The sequence below is a fragment of the Sorex fumeus genome, unplaced genomic scaffold (genome assembly GCF_029834395.1).
Source record: "Sorex fumeus unplaced genomic scaffold, SorFum_2.1 ptg000075l, whole genome shotgun sequence".
NCBI classification, from domain to species: domain Eukaryota; kingdom Metazoa; phylum Chordata; class Mammalia; order Eulipotyphla; family Soricidae; genus Sorex; species Sorex fumeus.
In genome coordinates this window covers 8,067,211-8,089,239 of record NW_026606132.1, presented here as the reverse complement: position 1 = coordinate 8,089,239, position 22,029 = coordinate 8,067,211, and positions in this window count along the sequence as shown.

Below are 22,029 nucleotides of genomic sequence, written 5' to 3'. Positions count from 1 at the left end.
GCATCCTATATGGTTCCCTGAGTGCAGAGCCAGGAGTAACCCCTGAGCATCACAAAATGTGGCCCAAAAACCCAAAAAATAAAAAAGTAGATTCACTTTCCAGGTCTGGACTGAGAATTCTGGGACCTTCTCAGAATTATACTGGACAGATTCCCCTTTTTGTCTGAAGGCACAGCATCCCAGACCCACACCTGACACTCTCCAGATTAAAAAACAGCCCAGCTCTACAACTGAGCCTCATCAAGCCACCAAATCATTCCAGCTCCATAGCTCCACAACCACGCAGCCATATACATGGCTATTTGACACCTCAAATTTCATAGTACTGACAGCCCAGTATGAACACAGCAACTTTGATGGGAAAATTTCATAGAAGACCACCAAGCTCAATGAGCAAAAACAACACAAAAGATTAAACTAGCACCAACCAGCTCAGTAAATGCACAATGACTTTAGTGACACCATTATGAGATATCACAATTGTGTAATCACAAAATAAAATAAATAAGGGACATACTCTCTCTATGTGCATTCAGTGGTTAGGCCGTTTTCCCACCCCAGATGGCCGATGGCAATGGATGAAAGGAGGATAACAGAAGAGCCAGGTTGGTTGGTGATCAGTTGCTGTTTATTCCATTCTCCCCCGATTCCTGTTCCAGTTTTCACTAAGCTCCCCATTCCAAGCTAGTCTCTCCGTGATGTGTTCTGTCTCGTAGCCTTGTTCTTGCCCCCAACCTGCAAGCATTGTGAGTAGCAACCACATCTAGGTCTGGTAGCACAATCAACATATGAAAGCCCTTCCTTTTGATCTCCTGCCGCCAGGAGATCTGCTCAAGGACGAAATACCACCCAGGAGTGTGCGTCTCCTTTTCTTAGTCCAATAACCATTCAAACATTCATCTTAATTCTAATATTAGCCATTTTGTATCGACAGAGCAAAACATACATTAAGCTTGTAGGGTGGTTCTCCTGGGAACATCTCGCTATAGATCCCAGACTACAGTGCTTGGGCCAGATTAGTCTTTCCTAACCCTCGCAGAGTCCTAATCCAGTTGTTACTCTTTGGATCATGACAGAATTTGTCCATGATTGTGATCTTAACTTATAGTTAGGTATTATGGCTCGTGGTCTGGCCTGTTTTGATGCCAGGGTAGCTCACAGCTTGCCTTGAATCCATAAAGTCCCTCTTCAGGACGCTGCTTTTGGGGTGCTGGGAATTAAAGGCAACTGAGGCTTACGTCGAGAAAACAGATGCGCAGGAGTGAATATTATTTGGAGTAAATTAACTCCCAAGTTACAAAAGTATAGCATTAATTGTCTTCCTGTGTCTATACAAAAAAGGACATTGATCTGAAGTAAACTATGCAAAAGGACATAAGGAAAAGAGAAAAGCAATATTTCACTTACAAATACAAATCAACAGAGTCTGATTTGGGGATAAAGGTGAGTGATCGGTTGGGGAAGCAGAGTACAGAGAAGAGGTTAAAGATAAATACACAGGAATGGGAGCGTCTCAGGAGTACTGTGATGGTTATAACCCAATAAACCTAAGCTTCCTATGACCAGGGAGAAACAAGAAACCAATGTTATCCTACAACAATTATTACAAATTGATTTTTATTGATCTATATTTTGATAATTCCATTTGTATTTTTTTGTAATAAGCAATATGAAGCAAATTTGTTTGAACCTGTAGCAGGCTTGGGAGGTGGGTAGGAAACTGAGAATATTGGTAGAGTGAAGTTCACACTGGTTGTGGGATTGCTGTTAGAACATTGAATGCCTGAAACAACTGTATTATGAACAATTATGTAAATCATTGTGTTATAAAAATAAAAGAATAAAAATTATCTTAAGTGTACTCAATACTTAAAGATTAGACTCAAATTCATAAAATACATTGAGGAAAACTTAGGTAGAACCAACCAGGGTATGGACTGCAGAGGTGCCTTTAATTATTTGACTCAACTGGCAAGGATAATAATAACACAAATACACAATTGGCACTATACCAAACTAAAAAAAATAGCCAAAGGAACTCGGGATAAAATTAAAAGACATCATGCCGAAAGGGAGAAAATAAATATTTGCACCCCACAATCAGATAAAGAACTAATATCCAAAAATTTTAAATATCCAAAATACTTAAAGTACTCACAATGTTCAACTACAATAAAAAACAATAACCCTATTAGAAATGGCAACAGAAGCAAACACTTCAAAGAAGGCAGATAGACAGCCAGCAAGTATATGAAAGACTGTTTACCATCACTATTCTCAAGGAAATGCAAGTAAAAATGGCAATGAGATATCATCTCACATCAATGAGAATTTCATACACCCAAAAGACTGGAAACAATCAGTGTTGTTAAGGATGTAGTGACCACAACAAGGATGTGATGACACATTTCCTGTTGGTGGGAATGTCATCTGGTTCAGCATATATGGAAAACAGTATGGAGAATTCTCAAACATCTAAGAATAGAGCTTCCATATGACTCAGGGATTTCACTTCTTGGCATCTATCCCAAGACCACAAAAACATTACTTCAAAAAGATATATGTTCATTTCTGTGCTTAGTAAAATCGTCAAGATATGGAAACAATCCAAATGCTAATGATAGATAAATGGATAAAAATTTTGTGGTATATATGAACAATGGAATATTATGTAGCTATAAGAAAATATGAAATCTTGAAGGTTGCTGCAACTTGGATGGAACTGGAGGATGTCTGGATAAGCGAAATAAGTCAGAGGGGAAGGACAAATACTCATGATGGTCAGACAATGGAATAGACAATATTGAATAATCAAAAATTTTGGTTTTTGATCACAACTGAGATTATGAAGCAGTGGGAGGAGTAGGAAAGAGGAAAAAAAGAGGAAGTAATTTAAGGACAGCTGTGGACGGCTGTGTGCACATTGGTGGTGGTGAGGGTGCAGTAGGTTTGTAAATGAAACCATAAACATTAACACCACTGGAACAGTGTGACCTAAATTAAACTAAACCTTTTTAAAGAAGAGAGATTCTAGAGGAAACAGGTCACCACCAAGTTGGGAGAAAGACCCTTCAGCACCTTAATTTCCATCCTCATTGTAATGGAGGATTCTTGGAATGCTCGTGAATTTTTGGAATTAGGATTCATGAATCTAATTCATATTTCCCTGAGTAGACAAACACACAACTGAATGTTTCTAATGATGGACTTTTCTAGAGTAATGGATGTAGGTCCTGAACTCAGCTAAAAAGACACATTCTCAAAAATCTATTCTATTTCACGTGTGCTTGGCTATTTTCCATGGGATACTGATGACTCCAGTTACTTTCAGTCTCAAATTTACAAGGCCACTGAAAATGTGATTCAGTGGTAAAAATACTTTTTCTGCATGTGTGAGGTCATGGGTTCCATTTCCTAGTACCAGCCCACATTAATTTTGCTGATCACAACTCCCAGTACACCACAGCCAAATATACTATCTCTAATCCAACAAACCCCAAATGAAGGGTGTAAGGGAATTATTTTTATATTTTTTCAGGATAGAGTTACACTCGGCAATGCTCAGGGGTTACTCCTGGCTTTGCACTCAGGAATTACTCCTGGAAGTGCTTGGGGACTATAGGGTATCGAACCTGAGTTGGCCATGTGCAGGGCAGACAGTCTACCCGCTGTACTATTCCTCCAGCCCTGGGAATTATATTTACTATAATAAATTTATATTTATTATATTAATTAACAAATTTTGGGCTTGGAATGATAGTGCAGAAGGTAGGGCTCTTGCTTGAACATGGCTGACCCAGATTCAATCTCTAGAACTCCATTTCATCCTCAAAGACCACCAGGAGTGATTCCTGAGTGCAGCAGAGCCAGGAGTAAGCATATTCAGGTGAGGTTCTAAAACACAAAGAAAAAAGGAAAGAAAAATGTAACACTTGTTACAAGTGTAACAAATCTAACACCCAGTAATGATTTTCATAAACATATATTTCCTTTATTTTTTTTTTATTGAATCACAGATAGATATAATGGGCTGGAGCGATAGCACAGCGGGTAGGGCGTTCGCCTTACAAGCGGCCAACATGGCCGACCCGAGTTCGATTCCTCCGCCCCTCTCGGAGAGCCCGGCAAGCTACCGAGAGTATTCGATATGCCAGACACAGTAACAACAAAGTCTCCAATGGAGACGTTACTGGGCCCGCTCGAGCAAATCGATGATCAACGGGAGGGCCTTTACCTTTACCTTTACCACAGATAGATACAGTTACAAGGTTGTTCATGATTGGGTTTCAGTTATGTAATGTTCTAACACCCATACCTTCACCAATGTACATTTTCTTACCATCAGTGTCCCTAGTTTCCCTCCAGACTCCTGCTCTTCCCCACCAGCTTGCCTCTGTGGCAGGCACTTTTCATATATAGCACTGTAGCACTGTTCTCCCATTGTTCTTCAATTTGCTGGAGTGGACCCAGTAACGTTTCCATTGTGAGACTCGTTACTGTGTTTGGCATATCGAATACATCATGGGGAGCTTGCCAGGTTTTGCTGTGCAGCCGAGATTCTCTTGGTAGCTTGCCGGGCTCTCCGAGAGGGGTGGAGCAATCGAACCTGGGTCGGCCAGGTCGACCGCATGCAAGGCAAATGACCTAACTGCTGTGCTATTGCTCCAGCCCTTCATATATAATTGAATCACCATGAGATACATTTACAAAGCTTTCATAATTGAGTTTCAGTCATACAATGATAGAACACCCGTCCCTCCACTAGTGAGCATTTTCCACCACCAATGTTCCCAGTATCCCTCCCACCACCCACACCCCATCCCACCCCTTTCCTCTGTTGCAGGCACCTTCTTTCTTTCTCTCTTCTTTTGGGCAACTACTTTTTCACAATGTAGATACTGAGAGGTCATCATGTTTGGTCCTTAGTCTACTTTCAGTACACATCTCCCATCCCGAGTGATCCCTCTAACCATCAGTGACTTAGTGGTTACTTCCCCATCCCAACTGAATGGGCACTTTTTCTTTCTTTCTTTCTTTCTTTCTTTCTTTCTTTCTTTCTTTCTTTCTTTCTTTCTTTCTCTCTCTCTCTTTCTTTCCTCCCTCCCTCCCTCCCTCCCTCCCTCCCTCCCTCCCTCCCTCCCTTCCTTCCTTCTTTCCTTCCTTCCTTCCTTCCTTCTTTCCTTCCTTCCTTCCTTCCTGTCTCTGTCTGGTTGTCTGTCTCTCTCTCTTTCCTTTTGTGCTTTATATTTTGCCATACAGATACTGAAAGGTTATCATGAATATCCCTTTATCTACTTTCAACACTCAGTTCTTGTCCAGAGTGATCATTTCTAACTATTATTGTCATACTGGTCACTCCTCTATCCTAACTGCCCTTTTCCACCCACACATTTGTGGCAGCTTCCAACCACTGACCAGTCCTCCTGGTATAAAATAACCATATATTTCTGATGACAGACAATAGGCAGATCGGGCGATAGTTGCCAATGTCATGGATGTCTCCCTTCTTGAACAGTAGTACGGTCCTGCTGGTTTTCCATTGAGATGGAACCTTGCATTCAGACAGGTAGCGAGTGAAGAGCCGAGCCAGTGTATTGATGAGTACTGACGGCAGGTTCTTCAGGTGTTCAGGTCTGACCTTGTCTGGGCCGGGTGCTGTTTGCTTCTTTACTGACGAAATGGCGTGTCGGATTTCGGAAGGGAGAACGTTGGGAACGACATACCCATCCTGTGGAATTTGGTATGTCGGCAAGTGGACATGGCTATCGAAGAGATTTGAGTAGAAGTCATGGATAATCTTCTCCATTGCCGTTCTGGAGGATGTGATGGATCCATCAGGACGTCGGAGGGCAGTCATCTTGGTCTTATAGTTGGCGAAGGACAGGCGGGCGTTACGAATACTTTTCCCGGCTTCTGCCGCATCTACCAGTACTTCTGCTCTTCTCTCTTTGAGGTCTTCCTTGATCGCATCTCTGCACTGCTTTGCAAGCTCGGACGTTAGCTTGCGGTTGCCTGAGGCATGCGCCAAACCACGCTGGCGAATTAGCTCAAGAGTTTTCGAAGATAGGCGACTTTTTGTGGCTATCTCTCTCTTGGCGTTCCTCGCACATTCATGGAGGTGCTGAACCAGTCGATCGTATTCCTCGTCAATGTTGTCAACAATGGCATCTTCCCATGTTGCCGCAATAGTACCAAAGAGTTCCCAGTTGGTGGTCGTTCTGGGAGTTCTCTTTTTGAACTTTGCAGCCCTTTCTCCCCGCTCTGTGAAGTAGAATTTTGCACGAAGGAGACGGTGGTCCGATCCCGTTCGAAATTTTGGGACAACAGCGACATCAGTCAGGCAAAACCGTCGATTGAATATGATGTGGTCTATTTCGTTGTGGAATCGTCCACCGGGAGACTCCCATGTCCATCGTTTAGATTCTGCCTTCTGGAACTGTGAGTTACCATGAATGGTCTTGGTCGACATGATGAACTCAGACAGTCTCTCACCCTGTTCGTTCCATTCTAGGCCATGGGTTCCGATGTGAAGTTCTTCAGCTGATCTTCTCGGTCCTATCTTGGCATTAAAATCACCCACAATGATCTTGTAGAAGGTGTGGTCTTCTTTATAGAACTTCTCTAGCTCCATGTAGAACTTCTCGATTTCTCTTTCATCATAATGAGATGTTGGTGCGTAGACAACGAAGATAGAAACTGCAGGCAGTGAGCCACATCTATTCAAATGTAAACGTCCGATTCGGGTTGTTAGGCATTCAAATGAATCAATGCTCTTGGCCAAGTTTGTGTTGACAAGGACACCGACGCCTCCAACACCTCTTTTATCGCATGTTCCGAGGAACAATTCTTCTCCAGTGTCGAAAATGGCATGGTGAGATTCGTGTCTTCTTGTCTCGGTCAGACCAATGATGTCGTACTTGATCATTCGCGCTTGTACCATCAGGTCCTCGATGGATGCATCTGATGCTAGCGTACGTGCATTGAAAGTACAGACGATCATTTTTGTCTTCCTTCGTTGTGGCAGCCTAGGTCGGCCTTGAGATTTTGTCGGCCTCTCCTTTCTCATCCTTCTCAGTGCTGCCATGTCGGTGAAGCCTTCAGGGTCAGGTGAATGAGACCAGTTGTAGTTACTGGTTTTGGCATATCGAATACACAGCGGATAGCTTGCCAGGCTCTTCCGTGCGGGCGGAATACTCTCGGTAGCTTGCCAGTCTTTCCGAGAGGTATAGAGGCTTTTGGGGTGACCTCTAATCACCCTTGTAGGTGTTACCATATTTGAACCCTATCAAATATGGTACGACAATTCCAGAAGACGGGTATTTAGTGTATTATGATGTGTCGCGCGGCCGCTTGCGGCCGCGCGGGTCCGGAAAGCGTCCTGGAGTGTGGCGACGGCTGGGTAGTGGAAGTAGTGTCGAGAGTGGAAGTCTGCCAGTGGGATATTTATCTGGGTAGGGTGGGTCTCCTGTGCACAATTCGATCCCTGGGTGGTTGATGGAAGCAGACAGGGCAGGGTAGGGTGGGGCTCCTAATTAGAATCCCTTTGTCACCTGTGGTGGTGGGAGCAAGCAGAGAAGCTCTGTCCCTGGGTCCGCCTACAAGTTGTTCACTCGAGTCATCCTGAATAGGATTGGCAGAACACTAGATGAAGGACAACCATGTGAGCAAGCAGGGTTCCGCAAAGGATTCAGCACCATCGACCATATCCACACGATAACCAAACTCATTGAGGTTTCTCGGGAGTTCAAGATGCCGCTCTGCTTAACGTTCATTGATTTAAAGAAAGCCTTTGATTCTGTTGAGACGGAAGCGGTCATTGAAGCCCTAGCCAATCAGGGCATTCAAGCCCAATACATCAGGATCCTCCGTGAGCTGTATTGCGGATTCACTACCAGGATCTCACCGTTCTACAAAGAAGTGATCGTTGATGTCAAGAGAGGGGTGCGGCAGGGTGATACCATTTCACCAAAACTCTTCAGTGCCACCCTCGAGAACATCATGCGACGACTGGAATGGGAAGGAATGGGAGTGAAGATAGATGGTCGGCAACTACACCACCTCCGCTTTGCTGATGACATTGTTTTAATAACACCAAACATCAGCCAAGCGGCACAAATGCTGGCCGACTTTGACCGTGAGTGTGGAAAGGTAGGACTACAGCTGAATCTTACGAAGACAATGTTTATGAGAAACAGCCTTGTTCCTGACGCCCCATTCGCTCTCAATGGAATGACCATCTCCGAATGCAACAGCTATGTGTACCTAGGTTGAGAGGTCAACATGACAAATGACCTGGCACCCGAGCTGCGCAGGAGGAAGAGAGCGGCTTGGAACGCCTTCAAGAACGTCGAAGAAATAGCTAAGAGGACGAAGAACCTCCAGCTCCGGGCACATCTCTTTGATTCCACTGTTCTTCCTGCATTAACATATGCCTCAGAGACCTGGGCCCTACGCAAACAAGATGAGAACGCCATTCAGGTCTCCCAAAGAAGAATAGAAAGAGCTATGCTTGGAATATCACGTTTCACTCAAATGAGAGAACGAATCCGGAGTTCTGACATCCGTCGACGATCAAGGATCAGGGACGCTGTCTCATTTGCCAAGGTGTCGAAAATCAGATGGGCTGGTCACGTAATGAGATTTAAAGACGACCGTTGGACTAGAGCTGTTACTGATTGGATTCCACGGGATGTCAAGAGACCGCGTGGCCGCCCACCTACCAGATGGTCAGACTTCTTTGTCAATGTCATGAACGATCGGTTTGAGGCCCTCCATGTTCCCGGAGCGAAGAGATGCCATTGGGCTACACTAGCACGCGACAGGGACAAATGGAGACGTTACTGGCGCCCGCTCGAGCAAATCGACGACTAACGGGAAGTTAAGTGATTAAGTGATATTTCTGATCAGCTCTAAATTGTATTCCTAATATGTATAAGGTATGTGTAAATGAACTCAATCATCCAATTATGATAAGAGCAAGAATTTGACCATCTTCATTAATAATATGCATTTGGAGGATGGGCGGGACTTGGGTCACACTCTGAGGTGATGTGGGGCTATTTCTGACCCTCTGCTCAGGAGTGACCCCTGCAGTAATCAGGGGATAATCTGGGGTGTCAGGGATGAACCATTGACAGCAATGTTGCAGGCAAATGTCTTAACCCCTATACTATTTCCCTGGCACATTACTGGTACTTTTATAGAAATCAAATAAAGTAGTATGCACTTAGTAGCTCAAACTAAATTCACAGAAGGATTTTGTTAACTGATTTAATAAAAACATTAATGTCAGTGCTGAGCTCAGCAGTAGAGTGCAAGACCACTTGATTTAATCCCTGGCATTGCCAAAAACTCCCCCAAACTTGCTAAAGACATGTAACAACAGTCAAGATAAGCAAACCAACAAAACCTGAATACAACAAAAGCTGGTGAAGAAAGGCATTTTGTTAATAAGCAAAAATCTGGTGTTCACATACAATCCACAAAAGACCCTAATTTTTTTTACTAGATTAATGTTTTAAGGCATGTTCTATTATTAACATTGCAAGTTCCACGTGAACTACTGATTCCTCATAATAAGATAGATGGGGAGGACATTGCACCACACCCAGTAGCACTCAAAGGCTGTTCCTGGTCTATGTTCAGGACTGACCCTTGCTAGTACTAAAGGGGCCATATGTTGTGCTGAAGACTGAACTGTGATTGGCTACATGCCAGTGAAGTGCTTTATCTCCTATATTATCTCTCTGGCCCAGATTTTGACACCGTTTTAGATGATGGTTATCTTTTATTTCACATCTGAGAAATATTTGTTGAGATAGAGCAATTATTGAAAGAGCCTTATTTGGGGAGACGGAACAGTTACTGAAAGGGCCTATCATGTAAATGTGATGTTCCTTATTTAATCAATGGAACCTCAGGAGAAATTTATTGGTCTTAAAAGAAAAACTCAATTAAAATTTAAATTATCAGGCTCCTGAGTTAAGTGACTGCTGAGGTTGCTTAGGGAAGGACTTCGAAAGAACTATAAAGTACTACTGAATAGTTAATTGCTTGAAAGCATGAGTATAATAAAAATATCATAATAACTTGTAAATTAATGTATGAATAAAAATGATTTTGTTGATGGGAAGGCAAGCTAGTTCAAAGGCCGGAGTGCATGTTTTACCTGTGGGAGGTCTGGAATTAAACCCCAGCAATTGTAAAGTTGGCCCCATTCACCACCATGAGAGGTCCCCGAGCACTGAGCCTCGAACAGCCCAAGAATTAACAACAACAAAAAGAACGAAGGAAGTTTGCTTCTATTCAAGAACTGTACTTAAAAAGAACATTTTCTCTAAGATGTCCAAGTGGGGCTGGGGAGAGAGCTCAAAGGTCTGCAGTTCATGCTTTTCATGTACATTTGATCCCCCAAGCACGACCTGTTCCCCCAAGCACTACCAGGAAGGAACCATCCTCAAACCCTGGACCAGGAGTAGCCCCCAGGCACTGCTGAGTGTGGTGACAAAGAAAATGCTTTCATTTTTAGGACTGTTCTCTGAATCAACCTTGATGACAAAGGATATGGAGATTTTTCCAAAAACTTAAGAGTAGAATTTCCATTTGATTCAGCAATTCCACTCTCGGATACTTATTCCAAGAATTGTCACTGTCACTGTCACTGTCCTCTCATTGTTCATCGATTTGCTCGAGCAGGCCCAGTAACATTGTGAGACTGGTTACTGTGTTTGGCATATCGAATACAACACGGGGAGCTTTCCAGGCTTTGCCATGCGGGCAAGATACTCTCGGTAGCTTGCCGGGCTCTCCAAGAGTGGTGGAGGAATCGAACTCGGGTTCCAAGAATTTAAAAAAAATCAAAAAAATCAATGCAAATCTATGTTTATTGCAGCACTTGATATAATAATCAGGATTATTGTACACAGTGGAAAAAGTCCAAGTGTCTAATTACAGATGCGTGGACAATACAATCATCATGCATACACACAATGGAATACTACTAAACTATGAGAAAAATAAAATCTTGCATTTTATTTCAACTTTGATGGAACTAGAGGGGGTCATGCTAAGTGAAGTGAATTAGAAAGCAAAAGACAAATACCAGATAAAAATCTATATGAGAATAACAGTAGATGCAGAGAAAGTGTTGGCCAGGACTCAACATCCATTTAAGGTAAATACTCGTTTAAAAAGGGAGATTGAAGGAATTTACCTCAATATAGAACAAGCTATATAGCAGACTTAGTGGTAATAAACTGAATGCCTTTCTGATAAGATCAGGCTTAGAGACAATCTTATGCTTGATGATCTTGCTCGCATGCGGAATATAAAGAAACAAACCATGGGAATAGATAATGCAAGGTAGAAACAAACCTGAGATAAGGTCAACAGAACTGAAAGGTGACTGCCAAATGGGAGAGGAGAAAGGGACCCTGGGACTATGGTGGAGGGTGTTGTCACTCTGGTGGTGGGTGTGGCGCAGTAGCATAAAGTAAAAATATTAACTATTGTAAACTAGAATCTTCTGAGACTAAAATAAAATAATGGTTAAAGGGGGCAGGAGCCATAATACAGGGGGTAGGGCATTTGCCTTGTATGCCTCCAACCTGGATTCAATTCCTGGCACACCATATGATTCCCCGAGCCCACTAGAAGTGATCCCTGAGTACAGAGCCAGGAGAAATCCCTAAGCACTGCTGGGTGTGGTACAAAAAGCCAAAGACAATGGGGATGGCCCCCCAACCTAAAAAATATTCCTTCTTGACAACTCCCTAGCAATGGCTCTCAGTCCAAGCTAAGGCAGTCTGGGAGGAAAACCCAAGTCTATAAATTCAGCTGCCTAAAGCAGCTGGCTTCTCCACCCTTGGAGTCATTCACTTACACACTGGGCATGCGCAGAATCTCCTGACCTTACAGCACTCCATCCCAGGTTTGCACACACCCCAGTGTTATGGGGGATAAGGGCACCAGGTAATTTAGTCCATTTAATTGGTCATTTTTAATGGCTAAGAAAATAAAGCAAATAAAGCAAGGGAAAATACAGTGGGTAGGGCTCTTGCCTTGTGTGCAGCCGACCCTGGCTTCAGTCCTGGGTATCCTATATGGACCCCTGTGTACTGCCAGGAGTGATTCCTGAGTTCAGAGCCAGGAGTAACCCCTGAGCTTTGCCGGTGAGACCCCCATACCAAGGAATAAAAAAAATAAAACAAAAGGGTTCATGGAGAGTCAACTTTCTCCTTGGTCCCTTACCAGCACCCAGATAGACAGCAGGAAAGCAGCAGTTCTCATCCACATGGCCTGAAAATTAGGAAAAGTCAAAGGGACAAAAAGTCCATGGGCTACTTGGGGCCTTCACAGGCAGATGGCAGAGCCCAGAGTCAGGCTACAGAGCAGTAGACCTCAGACAAGGAGGACAGCAGTGGACTTCAAGAGAGAGAAGCTGAGAGAACAGCATGGACCAAGGACAATGTTCATAGGAACCAGCAAGGACCCCATGAAGAACCAGCAAAGAACCAACGTGAAGTCTGGATATAGCACATCAGGGGATGTAGGCACAGAGAGATAGTACAGCAGGTAGGGCACTAGCCTTGCAGGCGGTGGATCAGGTTCCTCTGAGCCCCACCAGGAGAGATCCCTGAGTTCAAAACCAGGAGGAAGCCCTGAACACAGCTGGGTGTGGCCCCCCAAAAATCAACAAAAACTGGAGGATCCAAAACTACCTGCTTTTAATTTTTTTAAAAAAACTTTTACTTTAAATTGAATAGCTGTGAGGTATACAGTTATAAAACTGTTCATTGTCTGGTTTCAGTCATACAATAGTCCAACACCTATCCCTCCACCAGTGTACATTTCCCACAATCAATGTCCCCAGTTTCTTTTCCTCCCTCCTCCCTGACCCCAGTCTGTCTTTATGGCAGGTACTATCTCTCTCTCTCTCTCTCTCTCTCTCTCTCTCTCTCTCTCTCTCTCTCTCTCTCTCTCTCTCCATTCGGGCGTTATGGTTTGCAATACAGATACTGAGAGATTATCATGTCTGTTCCTTTACCTACTTTCAGCACGCAGTTCTTAGCAGATTGATCATTTCCAACTATCTTTGTGTCTTTGTCATAGTGATCCCTTCTCTATCCCAACTGCCTTCTCCTCCAGCCCTTGAGGCGGGCTTCCAAGCATGGACCAATTCTCCTGGCCCTTGTTTCTACTGTCCTTGGGTGTTAGTCACATATTATGCAAAACTACCTTCTTAAATCTGCAAAATACTGTAACTTCCTAAGCACCCAGGGTTTCCTATGCACATTTTACATACAAAGTTCAAGGTCCTACTCAGGAGCTAAACCAGTTTCACAGTGATACTATTAGGATGTACTCAGGCTCCTGTGTTCAAGCAGTCAAGACTGGAATCAGAGACAATGAACAATGGCCAGTTCAAAAAGTTTATTTCAGAGACGGGAAAGAAAGGAAACAGAGATACTAGAGGGGTTCAAGTGCTTGCCTTGCGCACTGCCCCCTGGTTCAATCCCTGGCACTGCATACGGTCCCCCCAACACAGCCAGGAGTGATCCCTGAGCACAGAGCCAGGAGTAAGCCCTGAGCACAGCTGGGTTAGCCCCCACCCCCAAAAACTAAGTGAATAAATAAACAATTAATTAAAAGAAAGGGAAAAGAAGCTTCTCACAGTGATGGGGGAAGGGTTTTCAAAATGGGATCATCCCAGAGAAAGGCAGCAACCCGCCTCCTTTTATATTTCCTTAACGCTGGGCTTGGGAAGGGAATGTATGAGGTTTCATTGGCTTTAAAGTTAAGACAGAGTCAGGGAAGAGCACTAGGCATTGTCAAGGGAAAGAGCCTTAACTTTTTGATGGTCTTTTGTCTTTTTGTCCTCACCTTTAACTTTTCTGGAAACTTTCCCTTTTTCTAATCCAAGTTATAGATTTTTTAAATTTCTAAATACTATATGTATATATTTATAATATATATTATAAACACTATATAGTATTTGGAAATACAATATATTTCTTGCTCAACAGATTCAAAAACAGTGCTTCCAAATTAAATGTTTCTTTCTCCTAGTTCAATAGTTTCAATGACTTGCTAAAAGGGTAATTATTTCTGCACTTCTCCATTGATTACTTTGACCTCCATCAGACATATGAGATAGTTTGCCTTGATTTCCCACAAATGTCAAGGACATTCCTTGGATTATTTCAGGGATCATACTTTTCTATCTCAATCCTTACATCTGGTCCCCGAGGGATCTCTCTCAAGTTCACATAATGCCAAATGAAAACCATGATGGTCAATGCCTTTATAGTATACTCAGTAAATAGCATGTTCCAGGCTTCTTTTTTTGTGAATTCATAAGATTGAACTTTCACAGACTATTTTCCCCTCTGAAGGGCTTCTCCCACCCTCCGTTCATGAGGGATGGTGCCTCAGCTTCTCCATCTCCCTAGGGCTCAGTGATTATATCTTAAAGGGATGTGGTCTTGGGGCAAGTCCAGGGTTAATGACTAGGTGACATCTTTGAATCATATCTTGGAAAAATTACTCCAGGAAAAACTCATTTCCAGCGGGCTCCCAGCCCACCTTATCTACAACTAGATTGTTGTCTACAGCAATCCCAGCATGGGCAAATCTCTCCTTTACAAGACACCTTCATTGAGTTGCTCAAGTTCTCCATTGGCCTATTACTGTATAACTTTCTCATGCTTTTTATTTTTTGGGTCGGGGGAGTGTAATCTCTTCTATCTCTTTTCTCACGTTTCCTAAATAAAACTCAGGAAATTCTTTGCTGTGACGTATAGATAAGAGTCTGAACTGGGTGGAGAGCAGGACTGATTTCTTTTATGAGAATACCCATTCCCTGCCGAAGAAAACCCATTCATTACAGAAGAAAGAAGACAGCCTAGACTGAAGGACTGAAGCCTGTCAGTATTATAATATTTAACAGAGTGGCTACCAAAGTAGTGGATACCACCAGAGGTTCTAGGATGATTCAGAGGGGGTGGTGGTAGCATTCTGGGGCCTAACTGAAGGGGCCACCTTCTGTTTTAGGGTCACATAAACTCATTGGCCCATTTTTACAATCTCAGAATTTTTGTAGTGCTCTGCTGTATGAGGCCACACAACACCTCCAAATTACACAATTCTGACATCCCAGTAGGAGCATACCAAGTTCAATGGGAAAGTAACATAGTAGCCAACTAAGCCCAATAAACAAAAGTGATCACACAGACAGCAGATCAATCAATCAATCAATCAATCAGACTGTTTTGGGGCCAGAGAGATAGAACGGCCAATGAAGCACAAAGAAATAAGAGAAGTAAAATAAATAAGATCAAATCCAGGTCAGACAGATGCAAGGAAAGTATTATCTGTAACTATCTCTCTGCCCAGACCACCCTCCCAACCCCCAACCCCCTTTTTAATGTTTTTTTTGGGGGGAGTGCAAGAGAGAGTACAGCATGGTTGGCGGTGTACAAGATTGGTTGCCTTGCAGGCAGCCAACCTGAGCTTTGGCTCTGGGACTGCATAAAAACTCCGAGCACAGAGCTGAGAGTAAGCCTTGAGCACAGCCAGGTGTGGCCCAACCCTGTCCCTCCCCCCACAATAAAAAACTTGGTTTTAGTCATTTTTCCCATCTCTTCCTGAAATTCCTTTTCTGTGAGGGAAGTTGATATTCTTGGAAAACCTGGGTCGAGAGCAGGATTAACTTTCCTTTTCCTGTCAAGAGAGCAATTCCTCTCTCCAACCTGAGTCCACGTCTCCCAGTGAATTTGGGTGGTGGGGATCAGTTCCTGCAGGCCAAGTGGACTTCACAACTGCTTTGTGGGGCTGGTGGGATGCGAGTTGTGTGGGTGCCTGGAGCAGCCTTTTGTTGTTTGTTTGAGTGAATATCGCAAGTTTATTGGGCAAGTTTGTTTGAGTGAATATCGCAAGTTTATTGGGCAAGTTTAATGGGCTGGAGCGATAGCACAGCGGGTAGGGCATTTGCCTTACAAGCGGCCAACATGGCCGACCCGAGTTCGATTCCTCCGCCCCTCTCGGAGAGCCCGGCAAGCTACCGAGAGTATTCGATATGCCAGACACAGTAACAACAAAGTCTCCAATGGAGACGTTACTGGGCCCGCTCGAGCAAATCGACGATCAACGGGAGGGCCTTTACCTTTATTGGGAAATAAAAGGAGAGAATGGAACGTAAGTTGAGATACGTGCTTGAGCCCTCTTGAGACGACTGGAGCAATAGTATAGTGGAGAGGGCGCTTGTCTTCCATGCACCTGACCCAGATTCGATCCCTGGCATCTCATATAGTCCCCTGAGTACTGCCGGGAGTCGTTCCTAAGTGCAGAGCCGGGAGTTACACCTCCCCGACCCCCACCAAATAAAACATGCATGCTCAAGTGAGAACACGGGCTTCTCTAGAGCGGAGAGAGACCAGAGCACACATCTACACATCTCAGAGGGGGAGATAAGGGGGCACGTGCCCAGACAGCACATACACCTGATAGCCAACTTTATCTGACTCATACCAGGCACTTTCCCAGGTGACTGAGGTGAAGCAAGCACAGAGAAAGGAAAGGATGTTTTTTTTTGTTGTTGTTGTTTTGTTTTGCTTTTTGGATCACACCCAGCGATGCACAGGGATTACTCCTGGCTCTGCACTCAGGAATTACTCCTGGCGATGCTCAGGGTACCATATGGGATGCTGGGAATTGAACCCAGGTCAGTCACCTGCAAGGCAAATGCTCTACCTGCTGTGTTATCGCTCCAGTTCCAAGGAAAGGATTTTTAATGCTATGCCCATTCTCCAGAGTGAAAGGAATCAGATCCAAGGCCTTCCAATAATACAGGTGAATTCCAGGCCCAAACACACTTTTGAATTAACCTGGGAGATATGAAATAATTATATGGTTGCACCCTTGAAGAAATTCTGGGACAGGTTATGACAAATACAAAGGCCTATACAGATGAACCCCGGATCCTAGACCCTGATAACTAAGCTATGAGTTCAACAGCCATTCCCCTAACGGACCTAGGATGGGAATTTTAAAGCAGAGGAGACTGGAAAAATGAGGCATCACATGATTAATTGCTTAATAGCAGAAATGAAGACATGCTGTATTAAGGATGTTAATTAGGACAAGTTGAAGGAAGTCACTCAGGAAAAGGATGAAAATCTTTATCACTGTCAGAAAGAATGATAGAAGCAATGAAGAAATAAACAAACAGATTCTCAATCTGAGTGGCAGGAAAAGCTTTATGGTGAAAGAGAACACATCTGGAAGTGCTCAGGACTTACTCCTTGCTCTGTGCTCAGGAAACACACCTACTCATGCACAGGGAATCATAGGTGGTGCTGGAAATCCAACCAAGATCAGCCATGTGTAAGACAAGTGCTTTACCTCTGTACTATCTCTTCAGTTCCAGGAAAAGTTGTCATGGCTTAATTTGATTTTGTCTGTTTTTTATTTGTTTTTGGCCATTTCCAGTTGGGGTCAGTGGTTATTCCTGGCTCTGTGCTCAGGAGTGACTCTGTGGTACCTAGAGGACCATATATATGTGGAGCTCAGGGTCAAACAAGGGGTGACTGCATGCAAGGCAAGAGTCTTAGCCCTGTACTGTCTCTCTAGCACCCACAACTTTTTTAAAAAATAGGGTTATTAATGTTTATGCCTTCTTCTTCCAAATGCACCAGGATATGAGGTCTTTAAAGAAGCAATTAGGGGCCGGAGGAATAGCACATGGGTCAGGCATTTGCCTTGTACATGGCAGGCCCAGGTTCAATCCTCGGCATCCCCTGAGTACTTCCAGGAGTAATTCGTAAGTGCAGAGCCAGGAGTAACCCCTGAGCGTCATCAGATGTGACTTAAAAAAATAAAGAAGCGATTAAATTAAAACAATGCAGTCTTTTGTTTTTAGGGCCCACACCTGGTGATGCTTAGGGATTACACCTGGTTTACTCCTGGCTCTGTACTCAGTGGGGTGGTGCTTGGGGGACCATATGGGGTGCTGGGGATTGAACTGGGGTCGACCACATGCAAGGCAAGTGCCGCTGTATTATCTCTTGGGTCTCTAACATGCTGTCTTTAAAGTGGACACAAATTCAATATGACTGGTGTCCTTAAGAGAAGAGGAAATTTAGACGCAGAAAGATAAAGACACACGAGGAGAGAGGACCCTGTGAAGACGTGTGAGAAAGCTGCCATCTGAGAGTCAAAGTGAGAATTTACAGAAGAATCCAACCTTACCAACCCTTTAACCCTGCGCTTCCAGCCTTCAGATTTGTGAGAAAATACATTTCGTTGTTTCAGCCACCCAATCTGTCCTATTTTCTTTGACAGCCCTAACAAACTAACACAGAAGTGTTGCCGAAAATATGGGAGATTTTGCAGGAGCAAACAGTACGTGAGGTTGACATTTGCAGAAGCACAGACAGTTCATCAGCTCTAACAGGAGGAAGAGCTGAGGAGAGGGGGGGCAGTAGATTGGCTGATCTCAGGAAAGGAGGAAGACGGTTCTAGTGTCTCATTTACTTATTTATTTCACTTATATTTCTATTTGTGTTATGCCTGGTTTATTCCCAGGTCATAGATTTCTGCTACTTCGGTTTATTTCTTTCATGAAAGCTCCTCTTCTGAAACAAGGAACAATTTGCTCCTTTTCAGAAAAAAATCCTCTCCATGTGGTAGGGAGAATTCACACGGGGATTGATCCAACTATGAGCCTGTAACTTCTGTAAGTGCATCTTGGAGGTTTTATTGCTGTTCTTCACCTGGATTGTTCAATGACCAGAGAATCCACATCAAAACCCTTCAGTTCATTGTGACTCTGCATTTGAAATTTGTGCAGTAAAAGTTCAGCAGTCTCTTTGGACCACCAACTCTGTGTTCAGTGCCACTGTGTTCAGTGCCTAGGCATGCCTATCAGTGGAATGGAACACATTGTTTCTGAAAAGGGACATTCTTCAGTTTCTCTGTGACTTCTGGATATTTGTGCCATTGATGGCCTGACCTGGGCACTTCCATAAGCGTTCTTAAAGTGAACACAAAGGGTGTTTTTTTGTTTTATTTTGGGGCCACACCCAGTGGTGCTTAGGGCTTACTCCAGGCTATGTGCTCAGAGATCAGTCCTTGGCAATGCTGAGAGTGGGGGGGTCAATCTGGGGTGCTAGAGATTGAACTTAGATCTGCTGCTCATGAGGCAAGTTCCCTACGGCTGTATTATCTCTCTGGCCCCTAATAAAAGATTTGAAGCTCTTGATTTGCATGATTTTGTAGGGTGTTCAGGGTCAGCTAGATGGTGAACCCTTTTATATCACCTAACGCCATTCCTCTAGTGTTTGAAGTCCTGAGTTCAATACCTAGCACCACATGCGCACGTGTGCGCGTGCGCGCGCACACGCACACGCACACACACGCACACACAAACACACTGATGAAGAGGGGAAATGAATAAACTAAAGAAACGCAGCGAGATTGTTGGGTTGGGCTAAAGATCTAATTTCAGAGGCAAGATAACAATGGGGAGAGTCATTACCATTCTAAGATTTTCTCTGACTACATTCAGTTAATGGAGTGTTGAATTTTTCTAGGGTTGGGCTTTTATTTTCTATCATTCTTTTTCAGGGTTAGGATTATATTTATTTATTTATATATTGGCTTTTTGGGTCACACCCAGCGATGCTCAGGGGTTACTCCTGGCTCTGCATTCAGGAACTACTCCTGGTGATGCTGGGGGAACTGTATGGGATGCTGGGGATGGAGCCTGGGTCGGCCACATGCAAGGCAAATGCCCTACCCACTGTACTCTTGCTCCAGCCCCTGGGGAATACATCTGTGAGAAGATACTTTGAGTATGTCTCTGAGAGTGGGTGGATGGAAGGAAAGCCAAGAGAACAGGAAGTGAGTAAGTCAAGGCAGTGAGAGGTGAGGGTGTTGGGCTGATGTGGATGAGGATGTTACTAAGAAAGAATAAGCAGAAGTGGCAGTGGACAAGCAAGCAGCGAGCCACATGCTACGGATTCTGTGACATGAACAAGAATAAGAATAAGAAAGATTTATGGTACAAAGTCAGTAGCGAAGTGGGGAGTGAGGATGGTAGATGCAAGAGAGGAGTGCTTCTTCTTTCTTCTCTCTGTTTGAACCAATTCAGCCTCCAGTGCTCAGGGAAATGACAGGTGTGATCTAGTCAGCCCTAACCTTAGCACAGGGATAATTCCTGGTAGTGCTCAGGGGACCCTCTGTCATGCCAGAGATCAAACCTAGGTGGGACATTATTTCTGACATTATTTTCTTGGGGAGCAAGGAACTCAGGCTGGAGAAAGAAAAGGCTCTTTGCAGGAAAGGAAAACCTGGCCCAATTCCTACTTAGATGTTCCAGGAACATCACAGAAAAGAATTTCAGAAGGAGGCAGAGAGTGAAATAAAAGTTTGCTATAGAGATTATGAAGAAGGCAAGAGAGATGGGGGCAAAAGAGATAGTACAGAGGTAAGTTAAGGGGCTTGCCTTGCTCATGGGTGACACTGGGTTTGGTCCCTGATAGCACATATGGTTCCTCAAGTACTGTCAAGAGTGACTTCTGAGCACCAAGCTAGGAGTCAGCCCAGAAGTAGGACCTGTCACCTTTCCCTCCCTGAAAGTGGGCCTGTCTCCTTTCCCTCACTGAAAAGAGTTTCAGTGACCGGAGCAATAGAACAGCAGGTAGGGTGTTTGCCTTGCAAAGGCTGACTGGGGTTCGATCCCTGGTATCCCATATGGTCTCCTGACCACTTCCAGGAGTAATTCCTGCATGCAGAGTCAGGAATAACCCCTGATCATTGCTGGGTGTGACCCAAAAAGGAAAAAAAAAGAATTTCAGAAGGAGCCAATATGGTGATGCAAGAAAGTTTTTAATTGAAACTTGGCACTGTTAGCACTGTCCTCCAGTTGTTCATCGATTTGCTAGAGCTGGAACCAGTGATGTCTCCATTGTGACACTTGTTGTTACTGTTTTTGGCATATCGAATACGCCACGGGTAGCTTGCCAAGCTCTGCCATGCAGGCGCTTGCCGAGCTCTCCGAGAGGGATGGAGGAATTGAATCTGGGTCAGCCACATGCAAGGCAAATGCCCTACCTGCTGTACTATTGCCCCAGTGATAATTGAAACTTACTTTGAAAATGTGAGGGGAGGTAATAAAGCAATAGTACAGCGGTAGGGTGCTTGCCTTGAATTAGGCAGATCCGAGTTTGATCCCTGGGATTCTATATGGTCTCCTAAACCTACAAGGAATGATGAGAGCACAGAGTCAGGAGTAAGCTCTGAACACCACCAGGTGTGGCCCAAACACCAACAATGATCAAAAAAGGAAGGAAGGAAGGAAGGAAGGAAGGAAGGAAGGAAGGAAGAAGGAAGATGTGAGGGTACAGAAAAAAGAAGTGCATTTTTAAAAAATTTTTTTATTAGTGAATCACTGTGGGGTACAGTTACAGACTTACAAACTTTCGTACTTGCGTTTCAGTCATACAATGATCGAGCACCCATCCCTCTACCAGTGCTCATTCTCCACCACCAATGATCCCAATATCCCTCCCAACATCCCCACCCCATCTCCCACCCCACCCTGCCTCTGAGGCAGGACATTCCCTTTTGTTCTCTCTTTCCTTTTGGGTGTTGTAGTTTGCACTAGAGGCATTGGGTGGCCATTGTGTTCCATCCCATCTATAGTCTACATTCGGCTTGCATCTCCCAACCCAAGCTGGTCCTCCAAATATCATTTACTTGGTGTTCCCTTCTCTATCTGAGCTGCCTTTTCCCCCAGCATTTGAGGCCGGCTTCCAAGCCGTGGAGTAAACCTCCTGGTCCTTATCTCTACTATTCTTGGGCAACACATCTCTTTAGGGAACCATTTTAATATGTTCAATAAACTGAATGCACACAACTTCAGAAGTACGTTTTCTGTTTGTTATGAAGTGAAAGAGATTTTATTTGGAGGTTTTTAGGAAGGGGAGGGAGGGAGGAAAAGTGAGAAAGAGTAACGTGCTCAAGAGAATG